This window comes from Schistocerca gregaria, chromosome 3 (genome assembly GCF_023897955.1).
Source record: "Schistocerca gregaria isolate iqSchGreg1 chromosome 3, iqSchGreg1.2, whole genome shotgun sequence".
NCBI lineage: Eukaryota > Metazoa > Arthropoda > Insecta > Orthoptera > Acrididae > Schistocerca > Schistocerca gregaria.
In genome coordinates this window covers 135519468-135535857 of record NC_064922.1, presented here as the reverse complement: position 1 = coordinate 135535857, position 16390 = coordinate 135519468, and the positions used below count along the sequence as shown (strand labels likewise).

Genomic DNA, 16390 nt, shown 5'->3' with positions numbered 1-16390 from the left:
TGTGTTGTTTTCAGATGTTGGTCTCACAAAAATAAATAGGCTAGAGCACATACTTCTTTCGTAGTGTGATTTCTGCAGGGTGTTCGGAAATTCCAATCACAAATTTGTAGGACTTGTGGAGGGAAATGAGTTCATAATATTCTGAATCGGAACCCAAGTCCAGAAACATCATCCAAAGATTCGAATGTGCTTCAAAGTTATAAGTGATGGCGCTTGTGATAATGCTACAAACTTTCAAAGATGCTGGAGATGACTAAATGCATCAATTCGAGGTAAGGTTCCCTGGTTCAGAAACTAACGCATCAAAAGCTACAAGTGAAAACCATTCTGATCCCTCTGATAGTGGAATATACACTCCTGGAAATGGAAAAAAGAACACATTGACACCGGTGTGTCAGACCCACCATACTTGCTCCGGACACTGCGAGAGGGCTGTACAAGCAATGATCACACGCACGGCACAGCGGACACACCAGGAACCGCGGTGATGGCCGTCGAATGGCGCTAGCTGCGCAGCATTTGTGCACCGCCGCCGTCAGTGTCAGCCAGTTTGCCGTGGCATACGGAGCTCCATCGCAGTCTTTAACACTGGTAGCATGCCGCGACAGCGTGGACATGAACCGTATGTGCAGTTGACGGACTTTGAGCGAGGGCGTATAGTGGGCATGCGGGAGGCCGGGTGGACGTACCGCCGAATTGCTCAACACGTGGGGCGTGAGGTCTCCACAGTACATCGATGTTGTCGCCAGTGGTCGGCGGAAGGTGCACGTGCCCGTCGACCTGGGACCGGACCGCAGCGACGCACGGATGCACGCCAAGACCGTAGGATCCTACGCAGTGCCGTAGGGGACCGCACCGCCACTTCCCAGCAAATTAGGGACACTGTTGCTCCTGGGGTATCGGCGAGGACCATTCGCAACCGTCTCCATGAAGCTGGGCTACGGTCCCGCACACCGTTAGGCCGTCTTCCGCTCACGCCCCAACATCGTGCAGCCCGCCTCCAGTGGTGTCGCGACAGGCGTGAATGGAGGGACGAATGGAGACGTGTAGTCTTCAGCGATGAGAGTCGCTTCTGCCTTGGTGCCAATGATGGTCATATGCGTGTTTGGCGCCGTGCAGGTGAGCGCCACAATCAGGACTGCATACGACCGAGGCACACAGGGCCAACACCCGGCATCTCCTACACTGGCCGTACACCTATGGTGATCGTCGAGGGGGACACTGAATAGTGCACGGTACATCCAAACCGTCATCAAACCTATCGTTCTACCATTCCTAGACTGGCAAGGGAACTTGCTGTTCCAACAGGACAATGCACGTCCGCATGTATCCCGTGCCACCCAACGTGCTCTAGAAGGTGTGAGTCAACTACCCTGGCCAGCAAGATCTCCGGATCTGTTCCCCATTGAGCATGTTTGGGACTGGATGAAGCGTCTTCTCACGCGGTCTGCACATCCAGCACGAACGCTGGTCCAACTGAGGCGCCAGGTGGAAATGGCATGGCAAGCCATTCCACAGGACTACATCCAGCATCTCTATGATCGTCTCCATGGGAGAATAGCAGCCTGCATTGCTGCGAAAGGTGGATATACACTGTACTAGTGCCGACATTGTGCATACTCTGTTGCCTTTGTCTATGTGCCTGTGGTTCTGTCAGTGTGATCATGTGATGTATCTGACCCCAGGAATGTGTCAATAAAGTTTCCCCTTCCTGGGACAATGAATTCACAGTGTTCTTATTTCAATTTCCAGGAGTGTATGTACCAGTACTGTTGTTACTAAGAATGTAGGGTATGCAACTTTCAGAGGTGGTAGTATGGACCAAAACAACAAAACGTGTCTCGTAATTTGCCCTCTAAAGTACATACCAGAGGATATATAAGCACCTGTTCATCTTCTCTTGTGTGAAACACATAGCTGCTATTGAATGAGCGCTTATAGCTCTTAAGGTATGCACTTTAGAGCCCATGTTTACCAGACATTTTTTCTTGTTCAGTCCATGCTCCCACTTCTGAAAGTTGCATAACCCTTTCTTAGCAGCAACAGTACTGGTACATATATTCCACTGTTAGAAATATCAGAATGATTTTCGAGTGTGAATTTCGACTTGTTTGTTTCTGAACCAGAGACTCTTACCTCAGACTGATATGATCCTTGAAAGTATGTAACATCATTACGGGATCACCCTGTATATACGTACATCGACAGGTGTTGTCGCCTTTTAACTCTGACACTCTGTAGCATCATTGGATGATGTTTCTGGATATGAGTTCCTTGTTGTTGTTGTTGTAGTCTTCAGCCCTGAGACTGGTTTGATGCAGCTCTCCATGCTACTCTATCCTGTGCAAGCTGCTTCATCTCCCAGTACCTACTGCAATCTACATCCTTCTGAATCTGCTTAGTGTATTCATCTCTTGGTCTCCCTCTACGATTTTTACCCTCCACGCTGACCTCCAATGCTAAATTTGTGATCCCTTGATGCCGCAAAGCATGTCCCACCAACCAATCCCTTCTTCTAGTCAAATTGTGCCACAAACTTCTCTTCTCCCCAATCCTATTCAATACCTCCTCATTAGTTACGTGATCTACTCATCTAATCTTCAGCATTCTTCTGTAGCACCACATTTCGAAAGCTTCTATTCTCTTCTTGTCCAGACTAGTTATCGTCCATGTTTCACTTCCATACATGGCTACACTCCAAACAAATACTTTCAGAAACGACTTCCTGATACATAAATCTATATTCGATGTTAACAAATTTCTCTTCTTCAGAAACGCTTTCCTTGCCATTGCCAGTCTACATTTTATATCCTCTCTACTTCGACCATCATCAGTTATTTTACTTCCTAAATAGCAAAACTCCTTTACTACTTTAAGTGTCTCATTTCCTAATCTAATTCCCTCAGCATCACCCAATTTAATTTGACTACATTCGATTATCCTCGTTTTGCTTTTGTTGATGTTCATCTTATATCCTCCTTTCAAGACACTGTCCATTCCGTTCAACTGCTCTTCCAAGTCCTTTGCCGTCTCTGACAGAATTACAATGTCATCGGTGAACCTCAAAATTTTTACTTCTTCTCCATGAATTTTAATACCTACTCCAAATTTTTCTTTTGTTTCCTTTACTGCTTGCTCAATATACAGATTGAATAACATCGGGGAGAGGCTACAACCCTGTCTCACTCCTTTCCCAACCACTGCTTCCCTTTCATGCCCCTCGACTCTAATAACTGCCATCTGGTTTCTGTAACAATTGTAAATAGCCTTTCGCTCCCTGTATTTTACCCCTGCCACCTTCAGAATTTGAAACGTAGGTTTGCCTTTTCTTAATCTTTCTTCTAAGGTAAGTCGTAAGGTCAGTATTGCCTCACGTGTTCCAACATTTCTACGGAATCCAAACTGATCCTCCCCGAGGTCCGCATCTACCAGTTTTTCCATTCGTCTGTAAAGAATTCGCGTTAGTATCTTGCAGCTGTGACTTATTAAACTGATAGTTCGGTAATTCTCACATTTGTCAGCACCTGCTTTCTTTGGCATTGGAATTATTGTATTCTTCTTGAAGTCTGAGGGTATTTCACCTGTCTCATACATCTTGCTCACCAGCTGGTAGAATGTTGTCATAACTGGCTCTCCCAAGGCCGTCAGTAGTTCTAATGGAATGTTGTCTACTCCGGGGGCCTTGTTTCGACTCAGGTCTTTCAGTGCTCTGTCAAACTCTTCACACAGTATATTACCTCCCATTTCGTCTTCATCTACATCCTCTTCCATTTCCATAATATTGTCCTCAAGTACATCGCCCTTGTATAAACCTTCTATACACTCCTTCCACCTTTCTGCCTTCCCATCTTTGCTTAGAACTGGGTTGACATCTGAGATCTTGATATTCATACACGTGGTTCTCTTCTCTCCAAAGGTCTCTTTAATTTTCCTGTAGGCAGTATCTATCTTACCCCTAGTGAGATAAGCCTCTACATCCTTACATTTGTCCTCTAGCCATCCCTGCTTAGACATTTTGCACTTCCTGTCAATCTCATTTTTGAGACGTTTGTATTCCTTTTTGCCTGCTTCATTTACTGCATTTTTATATTTTCTCCTTTCATCAATTAAATTCAATATTTCTTCTGTTACCCAAGGATTTCTTGCAGCCCTCGTCTTTTTACCTACTTGATCCTCTGCTGCCTTCACTACTTCATCCCTCAGAGCTATCCATTCTTCTTCTACTGTGTTTCTTTCCCCCATTGCTGCCAATTGTTCCCTTATGCTCTTCTTGAAACTCTGTACAACCTCTGGTTCTTTCAGCTTATCCAGATCCCATGTCCTTAAATTCCCACCTTTTGCAGTTTCTTCAGTTTTAACTTACAGGTCATAACCAATAGATTGTGGTCAGAGTCCACATATGCCGCTGGAAATGTCCTACAATTTAAAACCTGATTCCTAAATCTGTCTTACCATTATATAATCTATCTGATACCTTTTAGTATCTCCAGGATTCTTCCATGTATACAACCTTCTTTTATGATTCTTGAACCAAGCGTTAGCTATGATTAAGATACGCTCTGTGCAAAATTCTACCAGACGGCTTCCTCTTTCATTTCTTAGCCCCAATCCATAATCACCTACTATGTTTCCTTCTCTCCCTTTTCCTACTGACGAATTCCAGTCACTCATGACTATTAAATTTTCGTCTCCCTTCACTACCTGAATAATTTCTTTTATCTCATCATACATTTCATCAATTTCATCATCATCTGCGGAGCTAGTTGGCATATAAACTTGTACTACTGTAGTAGGCATGGGCTTTGTGTCTATCTTGGCCACAATAATGCGTTCACTACGCTGTTTGTAGTAGCTTACCCGCACTCCTATTTTTTTATTCATTATTAAACCTACTCCTGCATTACCCCTATTTGATTTTGTATTTATAACCCTGTATTCACCTGACCAAAAATCTTGTTCCTCCTGCCACCGAACTTTACTAATTCTCACTATATCCTATCCATTTCCATTTTTAAATTTTCTAACCTACCTGCCCGATTAAGGGATCTGACATTCCACGCTCCGATTCGTAGAACGCCAGTTTTCTTTCTCCTGATAACGACATCCTCCTGAGTAGTCCCCGCCCGGAGCTCCGAATGGGGGACTATTTTACCTCCGGAATATTTTACCCAAGAGGTCGTCATCATCATTTAATCATACAGTAAAGATGCATGTCCTTGGGAAAAATTACGGCTGTAGTTTCCCCTTGCTTTCAGCCTTTCGCAGTACCAGCACAGCAAGGCTGTTTTGGTTAATGTTGCAAGGCCAGATCAGTCAATCATCCAGACTGTTGCCCCTGCAACTACTGAAAACGCTGCTGCCCCTCTTCAGGAACCACATGTTTGTCTGGCCTCTCAACAGATACCCTTCCGTTGTGGTTGCACCTACGGTACGGCCATCTGTATCGCTGAGGCACGCAAGCCTCCCCACCAACGGCAAGGTCCATGTTTCATGGGGGGGAATGGGAATATCTTAACTCCCTGTAGAAACTGGACTACAAAGTGAATATGTGCTCTAGTGTATTTATTTTAATGACTCTGATGTCTGAAAACAGTACACTGTCATGGTATATGTTTCGCCATAACTATAAATAAAATGAGTTGGATATTTAATACAAATATTCATTACAGTGGCCTTGTAAACACCAAGGAAAAAAATTACGTAAAAATCTATATTTATTTGGCAACAGTGTTAAGTTGCTGTTATGTCTAAGTTCTTTCCATTGAAAGTGTGTATAGTTTTTCCTCATGTAGGCCTATGTATTGTGTTATTTTTAACATAGTTGTCGATATTTTTCTTTAAATTACATTCAAAAGGAAGTCAAAATGTCTGTCACATGAAAGATTACCATGGTGTTGAGCACTTTTGCCATTTTTTCGTTATCACCAGAATTACTTGTTTCTGTGTTATGAATGCAGTTTTGATGCTCATCACAATGCTAAAAACTTAGGTCGTGGTTAATAAGAATGTGTGTAAGCAATGCAGTCTGCCCTGGCACACAGAACATAGTCTATATACTGGTGTTGCCGGTAATGGACTGCAGCAAATCAACTGTCAGTCACTGCTGAGATGCTGCACAGCCAAGTAGCATCACTGGGCGCTGATCAGGAAGAAGCAGTAAGCCATGCCTCCCACAGTTATATGGCACTGCCACTACATCACATTCTTCCAAGTGCGGCCGGTCCTATTCTGTTGTGTCTGCGGGCTGTGCCTGCATTTCCGTCTTGAGTACAGTCATGCGTCAAAGTTCCTCTTCCGCCTCCACGGGATAGTGTTGTCGCCCAGGCGAGCCTAATTCAGTCTTACATGTACAGAGTGTTGAGTGCCCTCAACGGCATGTATTCGTCGTGACTACAGAAAACATTCAGAGTAAATTATCTGCAGAATTGTATTTTAATGCAGTTCAGTGTGCATACTGCCTCTTGTATATTTGATCAGTAAGTCTTATATTTGCATAATTAATTCCAAGTATGTTCACACAACAATACCAGAAGAGAGTTAAAGGAAGGTACATTGTATATTTGATCAGTAAGTCTTTTATTTGCATAATTAATTCCAAGTATGTTCACACAACAATAGCAGAAGAGAGTTAAAGGAAGGTACATTTTTGGCTTCAATAAAGTGTTACCTTATTTGACTGTTATTTAATTCACTGTTTGTTTTGTTGACTTGTATGTGTGTTTGAAGCAGAACACAACAGTACTGCTCTTAGAAACTGAACTGCATAACATACCACTACAAAAATTCTTCCAAGCAGTATATTGTCTTCATCTTGCTTTACTTGACAGACAACATATGTAGAATATACTCCAATACTGCGAACAATATACTGCGCAAATTTTAAAATGAGTGGAAAATATGTGTCAGGTGAGAAATGTCAATTCTGTACCCATTATGGGCACAGTGACTTAATGAAAAGTTGACTATACATTATGTTGTGACTGTTGATCTCTATGATGTCTCATAGCAAATAAATCAGGATGAAACCTTTCTTTCTCCCACTAACGAACATTTATATTAGCATCCACATCGTTTTATTTCAAGTTTTGATATGAAAAGTGAACTATAGCAACACTGTGTTGTTTCTGGATGTTGGACATGTGAAAATACACTAATGCACATACTCGCTCACAATCTGGCATCTGTAGGCTGTCTTCATCGAGTTTGGGAATGTTATTTGCATCAATAAAGCAATTGAAGATTTAATAAGTTCCACCTTTAACTCATCTGGTGGAATTGCTACTGATCACAGAAACCGAAAAGGCGATGCATGGCTTCTGCCATCTTTGATAGAGCGAAGCAGTTAACCTCCTAATCTTCTTGGATTCTGCATGTACTCATCACAATTACGTCACACGCGAGTTGGGCGAAGTGAAATTAATAGTCACCCACCCACAGCACTGTCAACGCATGGTCATGATAAGTAGCCTCTCTACGTTGACTGTGTACCTCTTCGATGTATGGTAGCTTAAAACCTCACTTTCACAGTTCAGAATTGGGCTAAGCAAAGTGACATGACGTGACCTGACTTGATATGATGGACAGTGTGAATGCACTGTGATGTGACAGTGCCGTGACATGACAACCAATTAACTGACCTTTAAACACATATCCTATAGAGTTCTGTGTTTCCTATTATTGTGCATATCTTTAATGTAGAAGACAGACTCGGAATTGAATTTCCAAATAATGTGTTTGCTTTGTAAATGTTGCGCCATTGGTCGTTAGGGACTGCAGTATTTGTGTGTGTGTTACTGAGCCGACCTGAGTGGTCGAGCGGTTCTAAGCGCAGCCTGAAACCGCGCGACCGCTATGGTTGCAGTTTCGAATCCTGCCTTGGGTATGAGTGTGTGTGATGTTCTTAGGTTAGTTAGGTTTAAGTAGTTCTACGTTCTAGGGTACTGATGACCTCAGAAGTTAAGTCCAATAGTACTCAGATACATTTTTTTTTGTGTTATTGACACTGAAGGGACACTAAGTGCCAGTTGATTCTTGCTGCCATGTCACATCACGTGAAAACATTCCACAATACATTTCAAATGGCGGCGTTCATACATGCTGTCAACGGGCCACCGTGCCACTTCACATTTTTCTGGAGAAGAAAGTTTTATGGGGTGTTGTCGTCTAGTAACATCTGAGGTTAATCTATTTTCAATGCGTTTACTCATGTTGTGGTAGTGGATTTTGTGCCTATGTGTCTTTTGAACCTTTATTTTATTATTTTGCTTTGTTTTCATGGCAAATTCCAAATTTTCCATTGAGCGTTCTTCCATAAGGAATGCTAGATATCTGAAAGCGAAAAAGTATTTACGTTTTACAATAACAGAACTAATGCACAAAGAATTTTCATTCAGGAACATTACAGTAAAAATGTCAGTTCTGATGTAAGACAAAAATTCAGTTTTATGGCATTATTAGTTATTTATTTGTTTGTTTTTATCTGATAACCAGTTATTAATCATCTATTTTTGTTTATATGTCATAAGATTTACAGATTACATATTCTGATATAGTTTTCTATAACTAAACCGAAGTTATACATTAATGTGATGTACAAATACACATATAACCATTCTGGTCAAATGCAACTAAATATTGATGTCTGAGTCTCTGAGATATACTCCAAATAGGTGATAAATCTGCATATCTTTCATACCTAATAACATTCTACTGGATGTCAGCAAACGAATCTTCAGCTAGCTCAGCTTTAGATATAATTTCGTTTGCTGTCATCGGTAGTTGGAGCATGCTAAAATGACATGATTAAAGACAGCTTCCTCTTCACTGTCTTGGCTGAACATTGGGGAACTCATGACATTATAGTTATAAGGTGACTGAGATAATATCCATGTCCTAATCATACTCTTACTAAGGATCTCTAGTTCCATTTGTTCGTTCTGATTTTGTTAAACCAAGGTATTTCCAGTTGTTCGGTTTGAATGTCAGTATAGAATCTTTCATGCTTCTGTGGGTGAGTGTACATCTGTTGTTCCATTCTTCCTCTGAGTGGTGGTGTATTTTCTGCATAAAATCACTAAAAGGAAGTCTAGCTCCCTGAAATAACCTTCGGTTGTACTTTCTTTACCACATCTGTCAGCTACTTCATTTCCTAAAATGCCTGTATGTTCTTTGATCCACAAGAAGTTTACATCACTATCATCTTTTCTTGCAGTATGAAGCAGACTCATTGTTTTCTGTACATAATCCATACATGCATGGGCGCCTTCTGATATGAATTTTCTATTATCTGGAGAGTACTATTTGAGTCTGTTAAAATTAAAACACAAGGAAATTCTTTCCTTATTCCATTGGTGGCCACTACAGATATTGTTAATATGTCTCTCTGACTGCAGTATTTGTATGTATGTAACTAACACTACAGGGAGTCCAAAGTCCGTTCACACTTGCTGTCATATCATGACAAAACATTTCACTGTGTAATTGGATACTTCATTAGGTACTGCAAATGTCCCAATAGGGTTTATTAGTGGGGCTTGTAATGTATAGCCTGTAGCTTCTGATGTCTTGAGGGGCATCTGTGTTGACTGGAAAGCTATTTGGCCATCTATTTTGTATGAGAGATGATTTTGTCTGTTCATTTTCAGAATTATTTTCCAACGTGGGTGAATGTAATATCTTGTTACATAGGGAAGCCTACTCTTACAGGTAGTCGTATTGTGGTATGCTGTTATCTCGTAGGACCAATCGCAATAAACGTCGAAGTTGCTGGTAGTTTATTAGTTATGTAAGAAATAAATACATAATGTGCAAGGTAAATGAACTCTATTTCTTCCCTTATAAACGTTGATTGATGTGTTTGTATGTATATTTTTTTAATAAATGAAAAGCGCTAGTTTTGTTTTGTTTTACAGTACTACTTTCATTGTGTTAACTGGTTTTTGGCTTACAAGCCCATCTTCAGATATTTACTGACTACTGTCACCAAACAAGTTACAATGTTTCTAAACAACATTGGAAGAGAAGTTACACATCTAGATTGAAGCAGTAATGGACAGTAAAGAACATCTTTGACAGTATGAAGGTAGCACAAAAGTAAAAAGTTGAACAGTAAATAAATAAAAACGGAGTAAATAGGAAACAAAAATTTTAACACAAAACAGGAACAACAAGTCTACGTAACAGTTTAAAACTTGGAGAGTGACAAACCAACCAATTAAAAGAAGAAACAATTATCAATGTAGCTACACATTATATAAGGAACTTAAGCATATCAGTAAGATAAGCAGAAATGAATAAATGCAGGAAAATGGAGGAGTGTGAGGGAACATAAATAAATGCAATCTTTGAAATTGTGGTAGTACTGAATATTAAAAATTAACAGATTTCAACAATTCACATATTCTAAAGGAGCAAAAAGAAAAAAAAACATAAACTTTATACTCAAACATATGTAACTCTTTGCGTTAAATAAATGAAGCAAGTAAAATAAAATCAATATTCGATGAGACAACTGCAAGAGATATTAAACATGCAAAGTAATAAAAGTACCACTTAAAAGGCAGCTTTAACAATTGAAAATTCAGTCTATGTGGATTACATAGGCAATTTCAATAAAATTAAAGAATTCAATGAATACAGGAAAAGGTGGTAGTATGTAGGAACAGACAGAGTGGGAAGTAATGAAAAATAAAGAGGATTGTGTGAATTTTAGCTGTGTCTGGTCATTTAAGATGTTTCTTAATTTCCAGATCTACCAGCAGGTTGAGTTTATGGCCTTTGTTTGCTAAGTGAAGGACATGGGACTCTGGCTGGTAGCTGTGACCCTCTCTCAGTTCATACTCAGCAAGTGTGGACTCTTGGAATTGTGCAACCTACAATGCAGTCAGTTCTGAAGATGCGTCTATCATTCATCTGTATTCTGACTTTGTATAGATATGTGGCATAAGGGCCATGGCCAGTCAAGTAATGTATCAATCCACTTCAGGGATCTTCCTTTTTTTTGGATCAACTGTCTTCTGACTGGTTTTATGGGACCCACCACAAATTCCTATCCTATGCCAACCTCTCCATCTCATAGTAAAATTTGCAATCTGTGTCCTCAATTAGTTGCTGGATGTATTCCACTCTCCATCTTCCTCAACATTTATGCCCTCTAGAGCTCCCTCTAGTACCATGGAAGTTATTGCCTGATATCTTAATAAGTGTCCTATCATTTTTTTCCCTCTCCTTGTCAGTCCTTTACACATATTCCTTTACTCTCCGATTCTACACAGAACCTCCACATTCCTTACCTTATCAGTCCACCTAATTTTCAACATTCGCCTGAGCACAACATCTCAAATTCTTCAATTCTCTTCTGTTCTGGTTTCCACACAGTCCATGTTTCACTACCACACAATGCTGTACTCTAGATGTACAGTCTCACAAATTTCTTCCTCAAATTAAGGCCAATGTTTGACACTAGTAGACTTCCCTTGGCCAGGAATGGCATTTTCGACAGGGCTAGCCTACTTTTGATGTCCTTCTTGCTCTGCCCATCATTGGTTACTAAGCAGCAAAGGTAGCAGAATTCATCTACTTTGTGACCGTCAGTCCTGATGTTAAGTTTCTCGCTGTTCTATTTCTGCTATTTCTCGTCTTTCTTTGATTTACTCTCAATACATACCCTGTACTCACTAGATTGTTCATTCCATTCAGCATATCATGCAATTCTTCTTCACATTCACTCAGAATAGCAATGTCATCAGCGAATAGTATCATTGATATCCTTTCACCTTAAATTTTAATTCTACTCCTGAACCTTTCTTTTATTTCCATCATTACTGCTTCAATGTACAGCTTGACCAGTAAGGGCAAAATGCTACATCCCTGTCCCACACCCCTTTTAATCCGAGTGCTTCATTCTTTGTCATCCACTTTTATTATTCCCTCTTGGCTCTTGTACATATTGTATATTACCTGTCTCTCCCTATAGCCTACACTATTTTTCTCAGAATTTCGAACATCTTGCACCATTTTACATTGTTGAACACTTTTTTCACATACACAAATCCTTGATTTTTCTTTATCTTGATTCCCTTATCAACTGCAACATCAGAAAACGTCTCTGGTGTATTTACCTTTTCTAAAGCCAAATTGATTGTCATGTAGGATATCCTCAGTTTACTTTTCCATTGTTCTGTATATTAATCTTGTCAGTAACTTAGATGTATGAGTTGTTAAGCTGATTGTGCGATAATTCTCGCATTTGTCAGCACTTGCAGTTTTCAGAATTATGTGGATGATATTTTTCTGAAAGTGAGATGGTACTGGACTCATACATTCTACACACCAACGTGAGAAGTCGTTTTGTTGTCCCTTCCCCCAATGATTTCAGCAATTCTTTTGGAATGTTATCTATTCCTTCTGCCTTATTTTATCTTAAATCTTCCAAACCACTCTTAATTTCTGATTCTAATACTGGATCCTCTACCTCTTCTAAATCGAGACTTGTTTCTTCTTCTAATACATCAGACAAATTTTGCCCCATTTAATGTACTCTTTCCACCTATCCACTCTCTCCTATGCATTTAACAGTGGAACTCCCATTGCACTCTTAATATTACCACCCTTGCTTTTAATGTCACCAAAATTTGTTTTGACTTTTCTGTATGCTGAGTCAGTCCTTCCGACAATGATGTATTTTTCGATTTCTTCACATTTTTCATGCAGTCATTTTGCCTTAGCTTCCCTGCACTTCCTATTTGTTTCGTTCCTCAACGATGTGTATCTCTGTATTCCTGAACTCCCCTGAACATTATTGTTCTTCCTTCTTTCATCGATCAACTGAAGTATTTCTTCTGTTACCCATGGTTTCTTTGAAGTTACCTTCTTTGTACCTATGTTTTTCTTTCCAACTTTTGTGATTGCCCTTTTCAGAGATGCCCATTCCTTTTCAACTGTCCTGGCTACTGAGCTATTCCTTATTGCCGCATCTATAGCCTTAGAGAACTTCAAGTGTATCTCATGATTCCTTAGTACTTCTGTATCCCACTTCTTTGCTCATTGTTTTTCCTGACTAATCTCTTGAACTTCAGCCTACAGTTCATCACTACTACATTGTGATTTGAATCTATATCTGCTCCTAGGTACACCTCAAAATCCAATATCTAATTTCGGAAATGCTCTCTGACCATTACGTAATCCAACTGAAATCTCATAATATCACCTGGTCGTTTCTTAGTGTACCTCCTCTTTTTGGGGTTCTTGAACAGAGTATTCGCTATTATTAATAGAAATGTATTACAGAACTCAATTCGTCTTTCTCCTCTTTCATTTATTGTTCCAAGCATATCTTCTCCTGTAACCTTCTTTTCTACTCCTCCCCCTACAACTGCATTGCAGCCCTGTATGACTATTAGATTTTTATCTCCCTTTATGCACTGTGTCACTCTTTAAATATTCTCATACACTTTCTCTATCTCTTCACCTTCAGCTTGTGATGTCAGTATGTATTCCTGGACTATCGTTGTCGGCGTTGCTTTGATGTTGATTCTGACAAGAAGAACCCATCTCTGAACTGTTCTATTCATAACAAATCCTACTGCCATTGTACCATTTTCTGCTTCTGTTGACATTACTCTATACTTATTTGACCAGAAATCCTTGTCTTCTTTCGATTTCACTTCACTGACCCCTACAATACCAATTTTGAACCTTTGCATTTTGCTTTTCATGTTTTCCAGCTTCCCTACCATATACAAGCTTCTGACATTCCATTCCCCAACTCGTAGAAGTCTATCCTTTCGTTGATTATTCAATCTTTTTCTCGTTGTCACCTCCTCCTTCACAGTCCCCTCCTAGAGATCCGAATAGGGGTCTATTCTGGAATCTTTTTCCAGTGGAGAGATCATCATGACACTCTTTCAATTACAGGCCACATGTCCTGTTAAGATGCATTATGTGTCTTTAATGCAGTGATTTCCATTGCCTTCTGAATCCTCATGCCATTGATATTGCTGATTCTTCCGCCTTTAGGGGCAGTTTAGCACCCCAAGGACAAGAGAGTGCCCTGAGCCCCTGTCCACTTCTCCACCCCTTCAACAAGGCCCACGGCAGGATAAGGGTGGCTTTTTATGCCAGGAGTCTTCGGTCGCCAACGCTGATTATTAATGAAAGTTTAAGTGGTGGTAGGTTTCGAACCTGAAACTGAAGACATTTTCATTAATAATCAAAAACGTTACCCCTAGAACATCAGTGTAGCAATGGGTGGAGCGATGCGTTAAGAAATCTTATTTTTAATCTATCCCTGATGTTAAGGATAAATTCGTACGTTCATCTGCCTGTCCTTGAAGTCTCCCATTCATTCTGCCACAATTTATAATATGCGATCTTTTATACCTTTTTTTAATTGGCCAAGCACCCTTCGCACTTCCATTTGATTACTACTCGTTAGCCAGTACAAGCCTCCCCTTTTCGTAATTTCTGAATCCAGTGGAGATATTTCTAGAATTACTAACAAAGCATAATTTGGGGTAGTGCAGTAGGGGCCTGTTAATCTTAGTAGCACCCCTTGTTGAACTTTTTGTGCATATTTTCGCTATCAAATGAATGTCGATTATTTTAAATGTTATCACACATTATGAAGTTTGTTTTGGCCTTTAATAACTTTTACCTTGTTAGTTTGTCAATAACGATACTTTACTCCGACTTTTTGTATCACAGGTGGTATCTCAGAATTTCATTTGCACTCTTTGGTACTGGGCTTCAGCGAAATGACGTGACGTCCAGCGTGAAACCAATCTTACGTTACGTGACGGTTCGTTAACGTCTTGTGTGAGTTGGCCTTAACTCAAATAAGTGTTTATTCACTATATTCAGGGATAATTTAGTTTTCACCTATATTTGCTAAACACTATCAGTTGGATGTTATTTCATCGTTAGTTCTACTCTGCACATGATCTATTACTATCCTACACCTTTCCAATTGTTTTAAATAAAATGTGCTGTGGGGTCGTTCAGATCGTAACCATTAGGCCTCCTCAGTCATGCCAAGAAATAGATTAGCTCATAAAAAATTCGAAAACTTAGCGCTTCCGATGTGAAAGGATGTCGACAGAGATATAAGTCGCGATTATTTGATAAAGCCTGCTTTACGTGTTGTGCAAATTCTCATTGTTACCCGAACACCTCAAATAACTGCAACAAAATTCAGCACTCAGAAGAAATTCTTTTCTTGGACGTGCGTCCCATATATGTTTGGCGTGATAAAAATAATAACCTTTCAGAAACAAGCTGACTATAGTAAACTGTTCGTTGCATTTTGTAAATTTGTATCTAATCATTTCAATTTGACATCTTTCTCAATTAGTTTATCTTTGGCGATTTACTAACAGTATTCTATGGTCGAAGGCTAAACTTCGATATATTTTGGTAATACAAATTTGCGTGGCAAATTTGATTTTGTGTACGTATATTACTATTTTATCATGTTTCGGATGATTCATGTTCCTGGAGAGGTATCACCAGAAGAAAAAAAGAAAGCTAAAGAAGCAGTAATAGAAAACGTCGCCGCTTTCTTTATTTGGGTTGTTTTTATAAGAGGGCGTAAGCTATACAATTTAATTTTTTTCCCGGAATCGATTCTTCGTGTCGAAATGCGTGTAGGGCGTTTATGACAGTGTATAGTTCTTGATGGCGTCTTGTACTTGTTTTAAATATATATTGATTAAATTTTGTGGGATAGTGCAAACTGATCTGTGCCACTTACATTATATCTACATGTACTCAGTGATATCTTTCTTGGTACACCAAAAATTTAATTCGTCACTTGATGTAGCTACTACAACTTATAATTTATTTGTTTATTGCAGTTCGGTATGTCTTGAGGCGGTTCTGACTGCTGATCGGAAGTGAAACGCAATGAAGTAAAATACCAAACAAAAGATGGCATTGAAAAGTACCTGTATTTGTCTGTAGCAGTCAACTAATAAAATGTGAAACGGCGTATTTAACACAAAACTTGTATTCGTATGTTTTATTTGTAATTCTTAGTCATTTCGAAGTTGAGTGGGTAGTCATAATATTTCTGTAAGATTAAATTTTATTTTACTTCCATAGGTTGCATTATATCATACTATTCAAAATATCAGTTTCATCGAAGTTAATGAAGGAATTGCCAGCAGTGCATTAGACATACTCAGGTTGTGACTGTAAGACGTTTCATTAAATAAGGAATACGGAACTATTATGTTTGGGAAACTAATTGCAGTCAAGTGTATCAGATGACCCAAACCTCAGCATAATTTCCCTATCATGTTTGGAAGAAAAGTAGAGTTTTCAGAAGTGTTTTGTGTAAAATAGCAGTAAACTGAAGCTGTCATCATAGTAATTAAAGGAATATTAACTTGGA

General features: G+C 39.6%; 1 long non-coding RNA gene across 1 annotated transcript; it reads left to right on the top strand.

Annotated features, from left to right (window-relative positions):
- Positions 1-15372: 15372 nt before the first annotated feature.
- On the top strand, positions 15373-16390 carry LOC126356072 (uncharacterized). Its single transcript, XR_007565574.1, has 2 exons — positions 15373-15445; positions 15852-16390. It is a non-coding gene; the product is annotated as an uncharacterized LOC126356072 (long non-coding RNA).